The sequence below is a fragment of the Nelumbo lutea genome, chromosome 2, assembly GCF_056320005.1.
Source record: "Nelumbo lutea isolate HS-2025 chromosome 2, American lotus-T2T, whole genome shotgun sequence".
In the NCBI taxonomy this organism is placed as follows: Eukaryota; Viridiplantae; Streptophyta; class Magnoliopsida; order Proteales; family Nelumbonaceae; genus Nelumbo; species Nelumbo lutea.
Window position 1 is genome coordinate 53,639,101 of NC_142685.1, and position 18,576 is coordinate 53,657,676.

Below are 18,576 nucleotides of genomic sequence, written 5' to 3' on the forward strand. Positions count from 1 at the left end.
TTGGTGGCACTTCCCATAGCTTGATCAGTTTGAAAGTAGGTCACTCCTAGCTCGGGAGGCCTATTAGTCCTGCCAAGCCAAAGTACTCCAAGTCGGCCTATACAAGGTGCTTACGAGCTGACTTGCCAAGGTGATCTGCATACTCAACGCCAAGATGTCATTTGGATGCCATGTGTCATGATGTCATTCGGATGACCAAATTATCCCTCATCAATTGGTAAATTGGGGAAGAAGGTGTATGATCGTCCGGGCTGGAAGTGGGTGCACACTTTCTAGCCTATTTCTCTCCAACTCCTTTCTGGGAAAGGAATTTGGACCTCTCCCCCTTGCTCTCTCTCTCTCTCTCTATGGTGATGTAAGGGGAAAGAGTTGGATTAAAATGTACCAAAATCAGAGAATAGAGCAAGAATTTTATCTTGGGATTGACCGGATTCTAGGAGAAGGATGAAATGGTTTTCTCGTTTCTATTTTAACCGTTTTTGGTGTGCATACCTTATAATGAGATGAAATTGTAAAATGCATTTACAAAATTTCTTGTTTGTCTGCATTTTCCAGATTTTCGTTTCTGGAGTTTTTTTTTTTTTTTTTTGTTCAGATTTGAAGGTTAAACCCATTTTCAGCAGTGGGTTGCATTTCTGAAATATGGGTGTGTGTGTATTTGTGATAGATTGTTCGCAGAGAGGGGGATCTTCTTTTCAGGGTCCGATTCCATTCCTTTGACTATGTTTGGTTTGAAGGAAAATGTAACAAAACTTACACAAGGTTTGTAAAGGCTTTCTTACCTTTCCTTTCCTTTCACTATTTTTTCCTTCAAACCAAGCATAGTAAGGAGGAAAAGATGAAAGTCTGTCATTCTCATGTGTGGATATATGAAGAACAATTCGACATGGCCTGAGTTTGATGACGTGGATGGGTGTTTATGAAGCAGATCAGACACCACGGAATGAAACACAAAGACTGGAAGGAAAAACCAGTCAATGGATGTTTACTAGGAGAGAAAAACCAGTTAATGAGAGGAAATTGTAAAATGGTTTTACAAAATTTCTTGTTTGTCTGCATTTTCTAGATTTTCGTTTCTGGAGTTTTTTGTTCACATATTGTCCTACAAGTAATGTGAAGTTTTTGAGCCATACACAGGGGAACTCAATCTCTGTGCAATTTTTTGTCTTTAGACTCCCTTTTCCCTGTAGAACTCATAAACCCTTAATTTTTTGATATTATCATCTGTATGGTTTCTCTCTATGAAAAGTTTTATGGTTTTAGATTGAGAGAGATTAACGAACGTGGCGGCAATGATTAATCTGAAGAAGCATGGAATGCGATTCGAGATCACCTGCTACAAGAACATGGAGAGGGGTAGGCGTCTGAACTTGTCATGCCACCAATGGTGGAAGAGGAAGTAGGCTGATGGAGAAGAAGAGACTAAAGAAGATGTCGTTGGTGAGGTAAAAAGAGTGAGAGGTAAAAGGGTATTTTAGGAATTTTAAAAATATATCAATCACGTGATATCATATGTTACAGAGTGTAACAGAAAATTAACGGTAGGGGAGGTTTTAGATAATTATCAAAAAACTTGGAAATATTTTAAGAAATTTGTCCTAAAAAATGCAAATTCTCATTTAATTTTGTTTTAGATTTTACTTAATTTTGCTTCACATCTTAATTTACTTAATTTATACTGCAATCAAACAAAATAAGCTAAATTTTAAGAAAAAAAAATAGATCAGAAATTATACTCAAATCATTTGCGCTGTCATAATTTTACATCACTACAAATTTTTTTGCATTGCAATCAAATACAGTCTAAGATTCAGTTTGTAATTCAAATTTCATTTATATCGGTGGAAATGCACGGGAGTGCAAATAGACTGAGTGTAAATTTTGACTTTTCTTTATGTTCTTTGTTTGTGAGAAATAACGAAGATGGTGGTGCAAATTTTGTATCAGGTTTTTGGAAGCAAAACTTGCACTGCCAATGAGCACAGATGAGACAAAAAAAAAAAACAAATTTTGTAGCTGAAAATGAACTATCACTGTAGTGGTATAAGTTGAGTACCCCATTCAAAGAATTTATACTGCATCTAGTACAGGCCCTTAAACTGGGCCCATTCAAAATGTTAAGAAATTGCACTTTTAAGGGTCACTTGACCTAAATAAGGAATCACTTGTTAGGGTTGGGTGGGTGGGGGGACATTGGATTGGGATACTCTATGAGATGTGACCTGCCAAAGAAGCCCTCGTCAAGTCTTAAAATGAAATACACTGAAAGATGAGGCTCTCCTCTCCCATTCAATCAAGATTTTGGCAATGTTTATAAAATTGACTCGGAATTGAAATAGTTCTGGCCACTGGTTTTTGGGTTGATGGTTTTTGGATTGATAATTTGATCATTTGGTTTAAATAGACAGTTCATTCAGACAAAAATTAAAAAATAATTAAAATAAAAATGGTCAAAACCATTGAACAGGTTAAATGTATCGACAGTTCAACCGCCCGGGTCAATAGATCATTGACCGATTCAACGATTTTTGGCTAAGAACCAGATTTAAGATAAAAGAGAACTGATTACCTGAACGATTCTCAAGCCAAACAATCCGATCACCCAAATCAACGACAGTTCAAAAACCATGGATTTTGGTTCTACTGTGATTTGGTGTGCGGGATTACTAACGTTACAACTTCCAAGATACTACTGACCTTTTACAGAATGAAAGAGGGAAATATAAGAAAAAATTAAATATTTTTATTAACACGAACAAGGCTTTTCAGCAATATAAATTTGTTTGCAATGGTATAAATGAATAGTACAAAAAAAAAAAAGAAGAATGTAAATCCTGGTTCACTTTAGCTTTGGGTTTTACTTCATCTTGCTTTTTATTTAATTTACTTGGTTTAAACTGCAAATAAAAAGAAAGAGTTCTTAACGAAAATGTCTTGAGAGTGAGTCGCTACCCGCAAATTTTCTCAGCATGCTGCTTGGATCCTCCAAGTGGGGCATTTTTGCCAACGGTGACCTAACAAGCCACAGTAGGCACATATGTTGGTAATAGCTTCATAACAATAACGGATCCATGTGTTTTTTCCCATCCACAGTGACAATCATGCCTAGGAATAAACCCAAAACTCATAAAATATATTTATTTAGGAGTGGATTGATATGGGATATGAGGAATGCAGAGGAGCACAAAAAGAATGTCATTAATCTAGCACGATTAATCCATCACATGTGCTGCTACCTAGCCCCAAGCCCAGTTATACAGCCCTCCCACCCATACTTTTTGCATTCTCATTTAATTTTAGCTGCGCAATTCAAGATGTTCATCGATGGGTCTTTTAATCCATCATCTGGTATGGCAGGAACAGGAGCTTGGATTCTCTCAGCAAATGATAATGAGGTCTTCTCAGGCAGTAGAAGGATTACAGTTGCAAATTCCCTTCAAGCCAAATGGTGGGCCTTCTTACATGTCATTCAATATGCCATAAAGTTGAAGATGAAGAGACCGGCTATCTTTTCTAACTCAGAAAGCGTGGTAAACACCATTTATATGGATAATGAAATGGAGTGGCAAGTTTAAGCTATCAAGCAAAAAATTCTACATAAATAGAAGTATGAATAGGGCTGTGCATGAACTTGCTTATAATACATGTAAATATAACATCGTAATTGGAAGTATGAACAGCCATAGTATGATATAAGTAATAGAAACTTTCTGAGGATTATAAAAAAAAAAAAAAAAAAAGTGGGGAGCTAAAAGATTGGGGTTGAATTCTTCACCTTGGAATTCAATTTGGGGAGCTAAAAGATGGGCAAGAACCCCATCAAATATCTCTTGGCTGGCATCGTATGGAAAAGATATCGCCATCATTAATTCATTATCCTATTAGAGTATCATGCATGCATATGGCTTATAGTTGACCTGCTCAAGAGGCCCACAGAGTACTCCGGGACAATGGATGTAAGAGGGTTTATTACTGAGGAGAGGAAAAAGATTAACCGATTAAGGTAACCGACTAACCATTAAATTCCTGTTTGACATTCATTTTTTTAATTTCAAAATTTAGGTAAAATATAAAAACCTCCCCTCCTCGGTTTTCTGGCAGTCATATAAACCTCCCCTACTGTAACAAAAATCTCCCTTATAATTTTGAAGAAAGGTCTCCCTTTGTTTGACTTGTCAATAAACCCCGACATTAATTGCATGTCTATCTCTTATCAATAAATGATAATACCGCCGCAACGGACAAACCTCAAGGAAAACCCCATAACCAAAGTGAGATCGTCAAAAATAAATATGTTATAATTCAATTAAATTGTTTTCTTTGCCCATGTATAAAGTGTTGGGGGCTTTACAACAATAAACACAGTATAAAATTATAAAGTATTTGAAATAGTAAATGCGAGAAATATAATAATAGTAAAAATTATAAAATTCAAGTAAATACAAATAAAACAAACACCACAAAGAATATAAAGATTTACTTCGACCTTACTGCTTGCATCCATAGAAGAGACTAAATATGTTTTTCACTGTAAAAGAAAACTAAGAAATAATAAACCAACCCTTAACCTTTATATAATTATTCTCCCTTTTCTCTCAACCCGAAAACTAAAAATAAAAGAAAAAACTTACTCTCACACTAAAATCACTCTGTTTTTAGAAATGGTAATTTTACCTATAAAACCGGGTCTCCAATCCGATCCGCCCCGAACAGGACAGATTTTCCCCGATCACAAATGCATAGAGACCGGGAACGGGGCGGGGATGGGGTCTGCCTATAAATCCCCAAACCCGCCCCGACATTTGGAAGCCGCCATCACCGTCCACATCTGGGGGGCAGGTGTTTGTTTGTTAGCGCCTCTTTATCTGAGAAAGGAAAGACACCTATGAAGTCACCACATAATAAAGGAAATGTGTTTACAAAGGCTTTGCTCATCTATGGAGCCTCTGTTCCGCAGAATTGTATGTCGGGCCTTTTTTTACTTTAAGCTAGAAAAGTGCTTTTATTGTTCAAATGAATAGATTCTTTTAATTCATTATTTCGTGAATGGTTAAGCTGCCCGAGAATAATATGATATCATTTGAAGCGCATTGAATATGTTACAATTATGTCCTCCTGCATATATCAAAAAATTAGAAATGGACATTTTGTGGAAGAGAATGAATTCATTCTTTGTGCTTTTGATTGCTAGAACCACCAAAGTTTTCTGATATGAGTTTGTGGTATAGGAATGTTAAGTCATTTGGAAAATGATGTGATGAAGTAGCTGTGAATTCACTGGTGCACCTTTTATGATCAAACTTATAATTTATAGATGGCACCTTTAAGAATTCCAAAATACTCTTTCTCATAAATTTGCTTAATCCGTGTTAGAAAATAAAATCGCATCTTATATAGCACTTTTTGATCAACGTTAGAATTTATTCCTTCTTCTTTAGTTTAGTTAAACAGCTACATGACTGTGGTCACAAAATTCTGGATTGATGATTAGCTATCAGTTTGTATTAAAAGAGACTTTGGACTTGAGAGAAGAGGACATTTCTTCCAATTCTCTACATGCTAATACTGAGAGGTCTATAGTTCAAACTTAGAAGCATTGAGAGCTTCCTCTGATTTCAGAAATATTGATTCTGTCTAGTATTTACAGTGGAAGAATGTTTTTCATGGTACCTACCTCTACTACTGACGCTGCGAGAGATATAGGTGCAACATACATATAGGCTACCCACTACCTAAGCATGACATTTTGTCATGCAGGCTACAAACTTATACTTTAATAATCTCCTACTGAATGTGTTCATTTTTTTTTCTTGGTTAAATAACAGAAAAAATATATATATCTTAATTTTTTATTGCTGATGTTGCATTTTTCTGTGTTTTCCACATTTGGCAGAGCTCCATTTTTTGCTGCTTCAAGAAATTCTCTTGGATGTGAAATTCAAAGTGATTGTTTTTTCTACTGATTTCTGAGGAATTGGGCACTCCAAAGTGACTGGCATACATTTGGTTTTTCCTCAAGTTTTGTTTTCTGGAGAATGCTTGTCATCTCTCTAGATCTGCTGGTGGACATGAGTCGTCCCGAAAATGTTGGACAGAAGCAGATAGTCCCCTGTCTACTTGTTTGTTTTGTGAATTGTGATGCCACTGTTCAATGGCTGTTATTTTCCTCTTGCTTTTTCTTTATTTTCCTAAGTCATTTTGAGTCATTTTGGAATAATAGTATATACAGTAATGAGTAATGTGATCATTTTTAATTTGATTTTTTAATGCTATTCAATACCCAATTGTATCTAAACTGGATTCGAAGCTGAATAAGTGAACATAAACAACTCAAATTTGGAAGTTGGAGTTGGATACAATCATCGGGGCGGGGAAATATTGGGGATTACCCGTCCTCAGAGATCATTGCTTGCGGGGTGGGTACATGTCCGGGATTCCCCATCCCCGATGGGGCCGGGGATACTCGCCCCATTACCATCCCTATCTGTATTTTTCTCTTACACCTCTCCAAAAAAGGCCTTAATTATACATACAAAAAAAAAAAAAACTTTTATATGTAAAACTTCTTTGACCTAAAGAGGGATCACACCAACTGTTAGATTAAAATTAATCTAGCAGTTACAAAACAAGACACAATCCCAACATAAATTTCAAATTATGCACACTCAAGAATCAGGATCTCCAAAATTGACTTAATACTAGCTCGGATAATTTAAAGGGTAAAACTTATATTTAAAAAATAAATGCTTTACATCATTTTTTCACCAATGAAAACCTAATGGAAGGGAGGTGATTGTACATTTTTTTCAAACTAGAGGGGAGGTTTTTATTATAATTAAAATATAGGAAAGGTTTGTATTGTTGTCGAAAAATCCATGGGAGGTTTTTATATTTTATCCTCAAAATTTTCATCCAATTTACAATGGAAAAAAAATGTGCTAATGATTCAACGGTTTCAATGTGCTCATTCATCTCACTATAAGAGTGGGGAGCCCGGATATCTTAGCCACACATGGAGAAAATCTCATCCTTTGCATAGTATTATGCAGGGGGAGATGTTCCGAGTTCATGGGGGGTGGTGTATTGTGGGTAGGCGTGGGCAGGGTTCTCATGGGCAGGAGATCCGGGCTCAAGAGTGGGAGCCACCATACACAAAATAAAAGGGTCTTTTTTTTATAAATATTGCCACCTCAAGAATTTTTTATGAGGTTGTACGGCTGAGAACTAAAAGGTGAGGGAATCTATCCCAATATATATAGGGTATTAATTGAACCAATCTGATCGATTTTTTAAATATTCAAACTGAAACCAAATCGATGCAATCGGTTAACCGGTGCAATCGGTTAATTGTGGTTCGGTTTTTCAGTTTTTTTATGCAGTTAAAAAAAACTAAAATCGTCTGTGGTTGTTGTCAATGCCGGACTAATTGGTGTCGGTGGTTGCTATCGAAGCCAGACTAGTTGGTGTCGGTGTTGCCGCTTGTCGGAGACACAGAGAGTCTGAGAACTTGTCGGAGACGCAGAGAGAAGAGGTGAGAGAAAGAAAAGAGAGATACAAAGATCAGCCCTTACTTGTCGGCAAGGCGGCAACAGCCAGTGTTGCCGCTTGGTGTTGTCGTGTTGGTGGTTGGCGCGGGCCGTGCGGCCGTATAGAGTGGAGAATAAGAATAGTATAAGAAGAAGAAGAAGATTGGAAGAGAAGAGAAAACAGAGAGAGAGAAAATATTCAAAAAAGTCTACACTCGCAGTATGAGGAAAAGACAAGAAAAATAAACAATTGATTATTGGCAGAACTTTCAATGAAATTTTCGATTTTCAATGACGGTAGAACTTTCAATAACCGCCGGTTTTTTTAAACTGAAATCAAACAAAAATTAGCGGTTTTTTAAGAATATTGAACCGAAACCAAACCAACCGGTTCGGTTAATCGATTTTTCAGTTTTTCTTGCTCACCCTTATCTAGGACAATACATTTAAAAAACCAATAAAAATTTATAAGAGAAGCAAAACATTTTAGTTTGGAAAGACAACAAGTATAGAATGGAAAACCTTACTATTTTTGTATTATTTTATATGTATTTACACTATACATATTTATATTTATATTCTTTCAAAATGAGCCCCTAAGATGTTTGGACACAAATAACGTGGGGGTGGATTTGAACCAAGCCAAGCCGAATACTTGGCTATTTGAGATCAGCTCGTCAAAACAATATTAGGCTCGAGTCCGAGCTCAATTCAAGTTAAAAACTTGAACTCAAATTCGACTCAACTTAAAAGCTCGCACATTCGAGCTCGACTATAAGCCAAGCTTCCTATAAAAAAATATTTACATACAAAATATTAAGAATTATAAAAGTTATTTAGTATCATAAGTATAACAAATAAAAATATTATATATAATATTTATTACTACATATAAAAAATAAAAATATAATTTGTTTATTATCATATATAAAAATAAAAATATTATTATACATATAATAAAAATTATATATATGTACATAGGTACGTACATATGTATGTATATATGTATGTATGATTAGGTTTGATTATGCTAGCGAACCTAACAAGCCAAGCTTCATTGGGCTTGAGCTTAGCTCAATTAGGAAACGAGTCTATATGTCAAACTCGAGCTTAGCTCAATTAGTCAGTACAAGAAAAATGAAAGTCTTAAAAACTGCCGCTGAATGTTTTACCAGCAGTCAGCAAACTGCCGCTAAAACAATTGTCGCTAAAAGTTTTAGCAGCAGTTTCCTGACTGCCGGTGAAGCTTAAAAACTGCCGATAAAGATGCACCAACTGCCGCTAAAACTATTATATAGATATTTTTTCACACCTGCCCAAATAACCTGAAATTTGTTTAAAATAACCTATAATTATTTTTTAATTACTAAACAAGATTTTAATTTGCTCCAAATAACCAATTTTATATTCAATCATCCAAATTGAAATGAAATAAAAAATACAAAAATACAAATTCCATTAACAAAAAGAAATAACAAATGCAATGGCCACTGTTATATGCACCAGAAGACCATATAATTACAATAAATTTAAAAAAGAAAAAAGAATTACTTCTTCAGAAGTAAATTCTTTGGCACTTCATCACTGTATATGTAAGGTTTGGTAAGACTATTTGATATCTGATGGTCGACTTTGCCCAGCAGGGAAACGAATCTGGTGTCTCTCACCAGTAAAGAATCTACTGTCTGTTGGGCCCCGCCCAAGAATTCCAGAAGCATTTGATTGATGTAACCGATTACCATTGCTGAGAGGTTGGTACGAGGACTGGACATTAACATCATTTCTTCTTCTCCGTTTCCAAGCTTCTGACTTTCCAGTATCCTGCTCTTTGTGAAATGCTTGTGAAGGTTGGTGCGATGCAAACTTCATGTACCCTCTAGGCATATCATTACTGTGGCTGAACGAGGGGCACTGACTGGGATCACTATCTCTGTCCATGGGGCCAGAAACAGAACCATTGAGGTGGGAGGGCCCCACCCCTGCCACAGCATTCTGCTCCTGTTTAAGTTTAGAATAAATCTGATGCAGTCTCTCACCAGACAAATTAGAAATGGAGGAAACATAATTCCACAATCGCATAGTCATCCCTGTAAACAAAAAGAATCTCCATTAAGTTGGTCTACTTGTTTGGATTTCAATAAGAAGGCCAAATAAAATAAAGAACTAAGGTTGGAGCTGAGAGACCGGGAAAGCACACTTTAACTCGATCAACAATAATAATCAAACTACTATGATAAAGCTAAACATGCATGTATGTTTTATAAATCGTTTAGAACCAAAGTCAACTGTGAAAGAATGTAAGAGGATGAGAACCAATTACGTACTAGATTGCTTATATGACTCCTCATGTTCCTGTACAATTTCATCTATCTTTCTGCCAAGAAGTTGTAGATAATTCCGAATTTTGGAAAGCACCTGAACAGATAAAAAGTTATAATATCATGCTAAAATGTGAAAACAGTAATACAATAAAATATGCAACTAACAAGAATTAACCTTTTCCTTGGGAAGATCTGCACTGGTATATTGCAACCTCTGAAGACATTTCAGTGTCTTTTGCTCATCAATCATGACATCTGCACACCACTCCATCCATTTTTCTTCATTGAATTGATACAGCTCAGTATCAGACATCTATCCCTACTCCTTGGCAATAAATTCAACTTTTTTATCTTTCTGAGGTGTGTCATTGTTTGTACAGATGTTAGATTTGGGTGAACTTTATTTTCCTTTCAAGTCCCTGAAGTGAGTTTTTGAAATTTTCAGAATATTGTCCCCTTCAGTTTTAGAACCCTTACGTCCTGCTTTAGCCTTTGAATTCTTTCCACCAACAGTTGCAAATTCCTGGTATAACAAGCAACTCAATAATCAGTACATGTGCCTACATATCAATGTAGAAACTTTTAATATCAAGTAAAATTGGTATGATAGAATTTCCTCAAATTTAAAGAAATAAAATAATTTGATATGGATGGTAACTACAAACTCCTGAGGAAGTGTTACAGGTTAACTCCCACCCACAGACTGCAACCCAGAAAACAATAATTTATTGCTCAACTTGCCCTCTTAAAAACTAAAGTCCTCACAACTAAGGTACTCGGATATGACAAGTGGCAGACACAAAAGGACTTCCATTTACAACCACCTTTCATGGAAGTACCATAGCAATGATCTATAACACGAATTGGGATCATTCGTAGACTGGTTTAGTGTCAAAGCTGCTCAAGCATATTGCAAAGGATTGGAAGGCAGAGAGTGGGTAGCAATAATCCATAGTGAAGATGCCTTTGCCAATCTTTCCAAACTGTAGTATTACCTTTTCCTGCTCTGCTAATAAGACATTGTGGGAAGGATCAACAGATGCCACGAGCTGGAAATTCTTAACAGAGGCCACCGTCACATGCCCTCTGAAATTTAAACACCAACCTTGCAGCTGTTATGGCCAGCAAGCTTATGTTACTCAGATTCTGTGAGGACACGGCTGTATATGGTATTGGATACATATTTCATTTAAAGCTCAAGTATCTAATACAATGTGGCTCCCTTCTACATACATCCAAGTATCATAGCAGCAAATGCAAATTTTGCTTCAGAGCTTTTTTCTTTTACTTACAAAATGAAGGTATTTGCAACTTAAGGAAAATTAAGAGTTATTGTCTTGCAACCAACTTTAAGATCCAACTTAACCAGCAATTATTCTATCAAGTCAGATTTGTTAGTTTCCACAGATCACTGAGATGGCAAGCTGAAATGCTAAATTCAAAGTTGTAGTTTAACGGTGGTCAAAACAAGCTATTTATGATCAGGTTCTGTTGACCTCTAAATGATCTAGATTCTAATTTATATTTCAGAAATAATCAGGTTTGATGTTAATAATAATTATTTCAGGGGCCTGATGAAGGCACATCTCCAGTCAAAGGGCAAAAGAATTTTGTTTTTTTTTTTTAATGGGTCTCAGCATGTCTTTGGGAGCTCAATTTAGTGTGTGCTGCACTGTAGCATTCATTGCTACCATTCATCGAAAACATAGAAGCAACAAAAGATCAAGTATTTAGGACAAAGAACTTTCTAACTTCTTAGAAAGAGAAAAAATGTTATATGAATGAATATTGGTTTTTGCTTTTATACCCAAATTTTCACCTCTAAGAGAATCAAATTATGCTGAATTCATATTTTTTTCACCCCAAACATATAAATTAGGGGTCTGAAAATAAAACAAATATTGTATTGATATTTTCTTTTTCTAGTCTAACAAGCAAGGGGAAAGTGGAACTAGACAGCCAATTTGCACATGAGCAAGTCAGATGTGGCTGCACTAAAGCTGTGGAAATAAGCACCCAAGCAATATTGAATTAATTACATTGAAATTTTTGTTGGATTAACAATTCAAAGTTTCAAACAATGACCAACAAAAGAAATATAATACGACAATAAAAATAATGTCTTAGGAAATGAAAAAATTTGCAAAACAAAACATATACCAAGGCAAAGACCAAGATAGAGCCTATAAGTAGAAGTTGATCTGTCCCTCCTTATAAAGCACTGAACGAGCGAGTCACGGGCCCGGGCTATTCAAAGTTGAAGCAATGACAACCAAAAAAAAGAAAATTAGTAGAGAAAATAGAGAGCAAATGAATATTATCTAAAGAGAGAGAGAGAGAGAGAGAGAGAGAGAGAGGCATAAAAACTGCTTTAATGAGATAGGGAAGGTAACCTTTTTGCATTTCTCAAGAGTCTTGACAATCTCTCTCATGACCTACAAACAGATGCACAAACAACGACACTTCTCCTCGCAGGCCACGATGTCTTGCTATCCTCCACTCTCTGGATCACATCCATAAATAACTCCAGATGCAGGTTAACCCACGGGCCCTATTCAATCAAATCTGTTTGGAACCATGACACATCAGGGCTAATATGCGATCTCCTGTGGCTGCCCACATCCTTTCCTTCTCCCCCTCTCCTCGATTTGCATGAAATCCCGTCCCTCATCTCCCTGAGCTCCTGAACAAAGTTTTTGAACAGCATCGTAACCAAATAGATTCTTCTTTCATTGGTTATAAGATAATCAGACAAACAAAAATGAGAAAATAGAGGATTAGTGAGGTCAATCTGGGACAAAGAAAACAACATTGTTTAGTTCAGAAAAAATGATAAACTAAACAGTTGGTGTTTTCTCGTTTCGACTTACCTAGAGTATACGGTGCAAATGTTTTTACATCTCAATCGAAATTTGATGGGCTCAAACTAAACGGAGAAATCTAACATCTCGGAAGAATCATTAAACCTATTACCATATTGAGAGCGAGGGAGAGCGTGAAAGGAATGAATGATTGTGTGTGTGAGAGAGAGAGAGAGAGAGAGGACGGGAGTGGCGTGAATATTTTCAGCGGGCGAGAGAGGGCGGGAGGAATCTTTTAGCAGCAATCGTTTGGACTCTAGCGACAGTTTTAATCAACTGCCGCTAAAAATCCATCTTTCTAGCGGCAATCACCAAATTTTCGGGTCAAAAACTGCTGCTAGAACTCTATTTTCTTGTAGTGAATAAACGAGTCTATATATCGGGCTCGAGCTCAGCTCAATTAGTAAGTGAGTGTATATATTGGGCTCGAGCTTAGCTCGACTAGTAAATAAGTCTATATATCGGGCTCGAGTTCAACTCAATTAGTAAACGAGTCTATATATTGGGCTCAAGCTTGACGAAACTCAATTTAAACCAAGCCGAATCGAACTTTTTCACGAGTTGAGCTCAAATAGCTCATGAAAAACTTGATTTGTGAAAAGCTCAATTCTTTTAGGGGGTATTGTATAATGTGAATTGTTTTTCTTGTTGCCGGTTTAAAAAACAAATCAAAATGATCTTGTTTGAAAACAAATTATTTCTTAAAACAAAAACACAAGAAACATGTTATTGGTTGTGTTCATGTTTTTTATTTTTGAAATTGAAACAAAAAACATGTTTTCATCTGATTATTCAACATTATGTTCTACAAATCATATAATTTCTATACTAGAAAATTTGATTTTTTTTAAACCAATATTTTGTTAATTTCAAAACATGTATTATTTTTCAAAACAAAACCAATTTATTTTTCACGTTGAAAATGAAAACAGAATTCAAAAACATATTTTTGTTTTTATTTTTTATTTTTTTGGCTGATATAGGCATGTAGCGGTTCTAAAAATAAATAAAAACAAAAATATTCATATCGTAGAACGCTCCCTTATTGAATGAAAATTCCGACTGAAGGCTGAAGAAAAAGTCATATACTCATATTTGTTGAGAAAGGGATCTATCATCAGATTAATTAGCTGGAAAGGGGCAAATAACTTTGGATTCAACGTCAACCTTTCCAACAGATTTTTGGGAATTGGGATTGAATATGGTGTTACGCCAAGGTTTTTATATCTTTTTAAGGGAAAATGTATGATGTGAAAAAGATATGATATGAAAATAGTTTTGACCTTGAAATGATAAATAATACCTTATTCGCTATCATGTTTATTATTCTAGTTTATTGATCGGTTGTTTTTAACATATCATATCTTTTTCATACCATAGTTGAACCCTTTTTCATATCATAATTGTACAAAAAAAATCAAGAACCCTTATATGAGATTGGAATCTATTTTTTGTTGAGTGTGTAGAAGATGTTTTAGATGTGCAACCAAAGACAGACTATTATTGTCAGCGCATTGTATACCGCCAGGACAGACTGTTAGGTCAGTGTGAGGCGTGTTCTGTAAGGAGAAGATCCCACTCCTTTATATGATCTAGTGCTACATATAAAGCAGTCTGCAGATGTCCCTTTATGAGATCCCACCTCCACTTAAAATCTATATAAACTTATAAAACTACTATCGATACCACATGCAATGCACTACTTTATGTATTCTCAGCCTTGTGATGAATTGGAATCTACTCTTCACACCCACTTCCCATGTATTGGGCACATTTCCTGTGAATAATAACATATAAATATGGGAGATGTTCCCAATGCATGATGGGATGTGCATGTGAGGTCAGTGTAAGGTGTCATGTGTGAGGAGTAGATCCAGTCTTTCTTATGATGAAAAATTCAAATTTACCCACCATAGATTGAGTCCAAAAAATGTTCCACATGCACATCTCAGCATACATTCAAAACATCTTTCGTGAGAGATGTCAGATATGTGAAGACTGTGACGAGATATCAGATATGTGAACAGTGATAACGTTGGAATGTGTTGGTAAACACTTTGCCCCAAGGCCCCTAACATGGGAGGTTGGGCTCTGCTACAAACAAAACGTGAATAATGTGCTATGCAACCCAGTCAAGAGTGAACACGTCATTGATTTGTAACATTTTCTTTATTTTTTAACTGGGTTTTGTAGCCTTTTGTAGTTTGTACAAGGTCAGCTATTAAGCCTCAGCAATTGTCCCAATAAGAAAACCCCTTAATGGTTTGTAACATTTAGCTTTAGAGTATCAATTATTATTTGATTAGATAAAATAGTACTTATATATATAATATATGAGGTACAGTCAGGGAATACAACTTGAATTTTTCTTAATCAATAACTTGACTAGCTGCAATAATCCTATTTTAGTCGGGGCTAAATAAGACTTGGGTTGAAAATACCTATTTCTAATTAAAAAATTAAATTGAATTAGATTGAGACATCCAGCATCTTGTCACAACTGTCAACAACACCTGATTTTGTATATAAAACATTAATACGGAAGAGGAGAGATATCTGCATCTAACGGATTGTTGTCGGCATCGTAAAGAGTGATATTGAATATCAAAATAATGAGGAGGGGCGAGAGAGTAAAATGAACAAGCTTGGGGTGGAAGAAAAGTGAGATGGAATTTGACATGTGGCGGTTATGTCCAGAAGGGCTAAGCTCTTTATTGTCTAGTACATCCAACGGTGGATTCTTCTACAGTGTTGGTACTAGCCAACAACAACTGTGTGATTGATTGTAAATCCAATGTTCTACATTAAGCTAGTGGTAGGGAAGTGATCCTAACTGTAAATGTGGATTCGGAGTGAAGAATCAAAAAAGATGAGATTGAATAAAAGTAGAGTGGGAGAGAAGGCAAAAACAGAGCAGGAGAGGAGAAGGTAGAGGTGAGAATAAGTAAAAGCTGATTTTTTTTTCTCCGACCTTCTTTTGTAAACTTTTTCGGAAGAGTTTGACACTACAATTTGGAGTTTTCTTCCACTGAATCCAACAATGAATGGATTGTCGAGAAGGAGACAAAGGAGCAACAATCTGAGGGATTCGCCTAGTTCAGAGCAACAATCTGTCTTTGGTACTGCTTCTTTGACATTTTAATATTCATTGGTTCATCAGGAGAGAGAGTAGAATCTCATACCAGATATTCCACAGAGAAGCAACGGCATCAGCGAGAGATGGAGCAAATGGAAAAGGATTATACGTTAGAGTGGGAGGAGTTCTATTTCGATGGTAGAAACATGTAAGTCAATAATTTCTCTGTATTTTTTTACATTGATTATCGATGTAAAAGGATTATCAATAAATATATACTCTATCCAAACGCCTGTAAAATCAAACCCGGATATAAAATTTACTCCAATTTGATTTTGCACCTCTAACAAACGCAGCCTTAGGGGAAAGTGCTCGCTCTTTTCTAATCTTTAGAAAAGATGATTTTGGGGTGGCAAAGTTTACGGGCGCGTAAAGATGTTTTTGGCAGAGGCGCTTCTGGTAGAAAAGTGCTTGCTCTTTTCTAAACTTTACAATTTGGTTTTAAAATTATGGGCCCTAGACCAAGTAATCAGTGTATTACAGAGGCTAAGCACTTCATGAGAGTTTATGAAAAGGGAGGGAATGAAAACTTGATAAGGAGCAGTTTTGTAGAGGTAGCTAGTAGCATTCTTAACATTCCTTTAGCCATGGCCTGTTTACCTTGTGGCTAAACACATAGTAGTTGACAATTATGCGGAGATTGAGAATTCTAGGTTGGGTCAAACTACAATGAAATTAGGCCATTTGAAGGATTTTCGGAAAGTTTAAATAGACCCCAAAATTTAAATTTTTACAGAAATATTGCTAGAATGGTGGGAGAATGAAAGAAAATCCTGTCAACAAAAGGAATTTTATGATCTGGCTTGTGCCTGGTCTGCCTAAATGGAGAGGAGTCAATTCTCCATGATTTACCATTTTGTGAGCGTGGTAAAGCTGCCTAGTCGTTTGTTTGTTGTTCTATTTTTCCTCTTTATACTAAAAGAATGTTGGTATATGTATGAATGGCATGCTTTGATTTCACATCGTCCTTTTGAATGTGATGACAAAAATTAGAAAATGAAAAGAAACAAAATTATAGATGAAACACATTTTAAATGTGGATATGTTACATGTGCATCTATGTATCTATCCTTTTCTGTTTATGCATGTGAAGAGGCCGGATTTCCTACACTTTGGTGTGAGATAGAGTGCACTTCCATTCAAATTTTAACACGGCATTCATATACTAACTCTGATTTAGCATGTATAAATGCATTAACGGTATAATTGTATCTCTCCGTTATCTTTTTTTTTTATTTATTTAAAATAACATAAAAATAAAATTAGAAAATAGATAAGACTTAACCGCTCAATTTGACGGTGTGGAAAAATAAAATAGGAAAAATCATCCAAGTAAAAACCCTTACCCTTCCTAAGGTTGAAGAAAATTTCAGCCCACAATCGAACTAGGCATAGGGGTGATCGTTTCAGCCCAGCTCGCACAAGCCTGGCCTGGAAATTCCGGGCTTGGGCCTGGGTTTTGTGTTCAGACCCGGGCTCACATTAGGCCCACAAGTTTTAGGGCCAAGCTTGGGCTTAATACTTCAAGCCCAGCCCAGCCCGCATACATTTAAAATTACACATTTTGTGTATAATGTATACATATGTATACATGCTATTTTATATTATATTATATTTTTTATATATAAATATTATAACATGATATATATAATTTATATTATATGTAATATTTTATATTACATAATGTATAAAATAAGTTTATATGCATGTTATGTCATTTAATATATAGATATATAATATTTTATATATGAGTGACATTGGCCCGGAATCAAGCCTGACCCAACCCGGGCCCATATAGACTTGGGCTAAAGTTTATGCTTCAAGCTCAGAACCCCGGGCCAGACCGGGCCTGGGCCTAAGCTATAGCCCTTATCATAAGTACAAAGCTCAACTCGGGCCCGGTCCATGATCACCCCTAACTAGGTGATAAAAAAGAATTAAGAAAGAATTGGAGGAAATCCAAATTCGAACCGAATGGTTTAAACCATTTATTCCTACTTTTTCTTTAATTTTCTTATATATGAAAATATATATGCGAACACATGACGTTGCAGACTGGGCATTTAATAGGCTTAGCACATGCGAATTCTGACGTGCATCGTTTTGATTGGGAGTGCACCCCAGCATATACGAAAGTGAGTGCAAGAGACCCAACCACGTATGTAAAATACTAATGTAGGGACATGTGCTATGAATTTGTGCAAAAGTGCAAGGTAAAGATATAAGTTAAGAATACATTAATGTTTTAAAAGCCGACTCGAAAATATTGTGGGACTGCTTGGATCAACGAGTTATTGCAGTAAAACAGAACTAATTGCCTAGATGATTTCCGAATCAACGATTATTTAAAAACATTGCAATACATTATTAAATTTAGCTTTTATAACCTACGCCAAAATCAAAACAAGTATCCACTTTATATGTAATATATGTTTTTCCATTACCAAAAAAAGAGTACAATATGTTTGTCACGTGGAACAACGAATAGGCAAGAGGGAACAAACAAAGAAAAAGAGTTAATTCATCCAAATCTAGCTATGCTAATTAAAATCGTAATCATTTGGGCAGTTAGGATCGTAAATTAATTGTATTTAAATTGGATAGAAGTGCCTTGCTTTCTGGCTGTCCTGTAAGGATAGCCTCTAAGCTGTATTTGGTGACAACTCCGAAAGGGGCAAAACAACTATTTATCAGTCATTTTTAGTACTGTGTGCAAGGTTTTTAAAACTTAA

The 18,576-nt window shown here is 35.7% G+C and overlaps 1 long non-coding RNA gene and 1 pseudogene across 1 annotated transcript; both read right to left on the reverse strand.

Annotated features, from left to right (window-relative positions):
* Positions 1–9,578: 9,578 nt before the first annotated feature.
* On the reverse strand, positions 9,579–10,067 carry LOC148870744 (uncharacterized). Its single transcript, XR_016107392.1, has 3 exons — positions 10,023–10,067; positions 9,851–9,941; positions 9,579–9,613 (listed from the first exon to the last, which is right to left on the reverse strand). It is a non-coding gene; the product is annotated as an uncharacterized LOC148870744 (long non-coding RNA).
* A 649-nt stretch (positions 10,068–10,716) lies between these two features.
* On the reverse strand, positions 10,717–12,279 carry LOC148870745 (tubby-like F-box protein 5; annotated as a pseudogene).
* Positions 12,280–18,576: the final 6,297 nt, after the last annotated feature.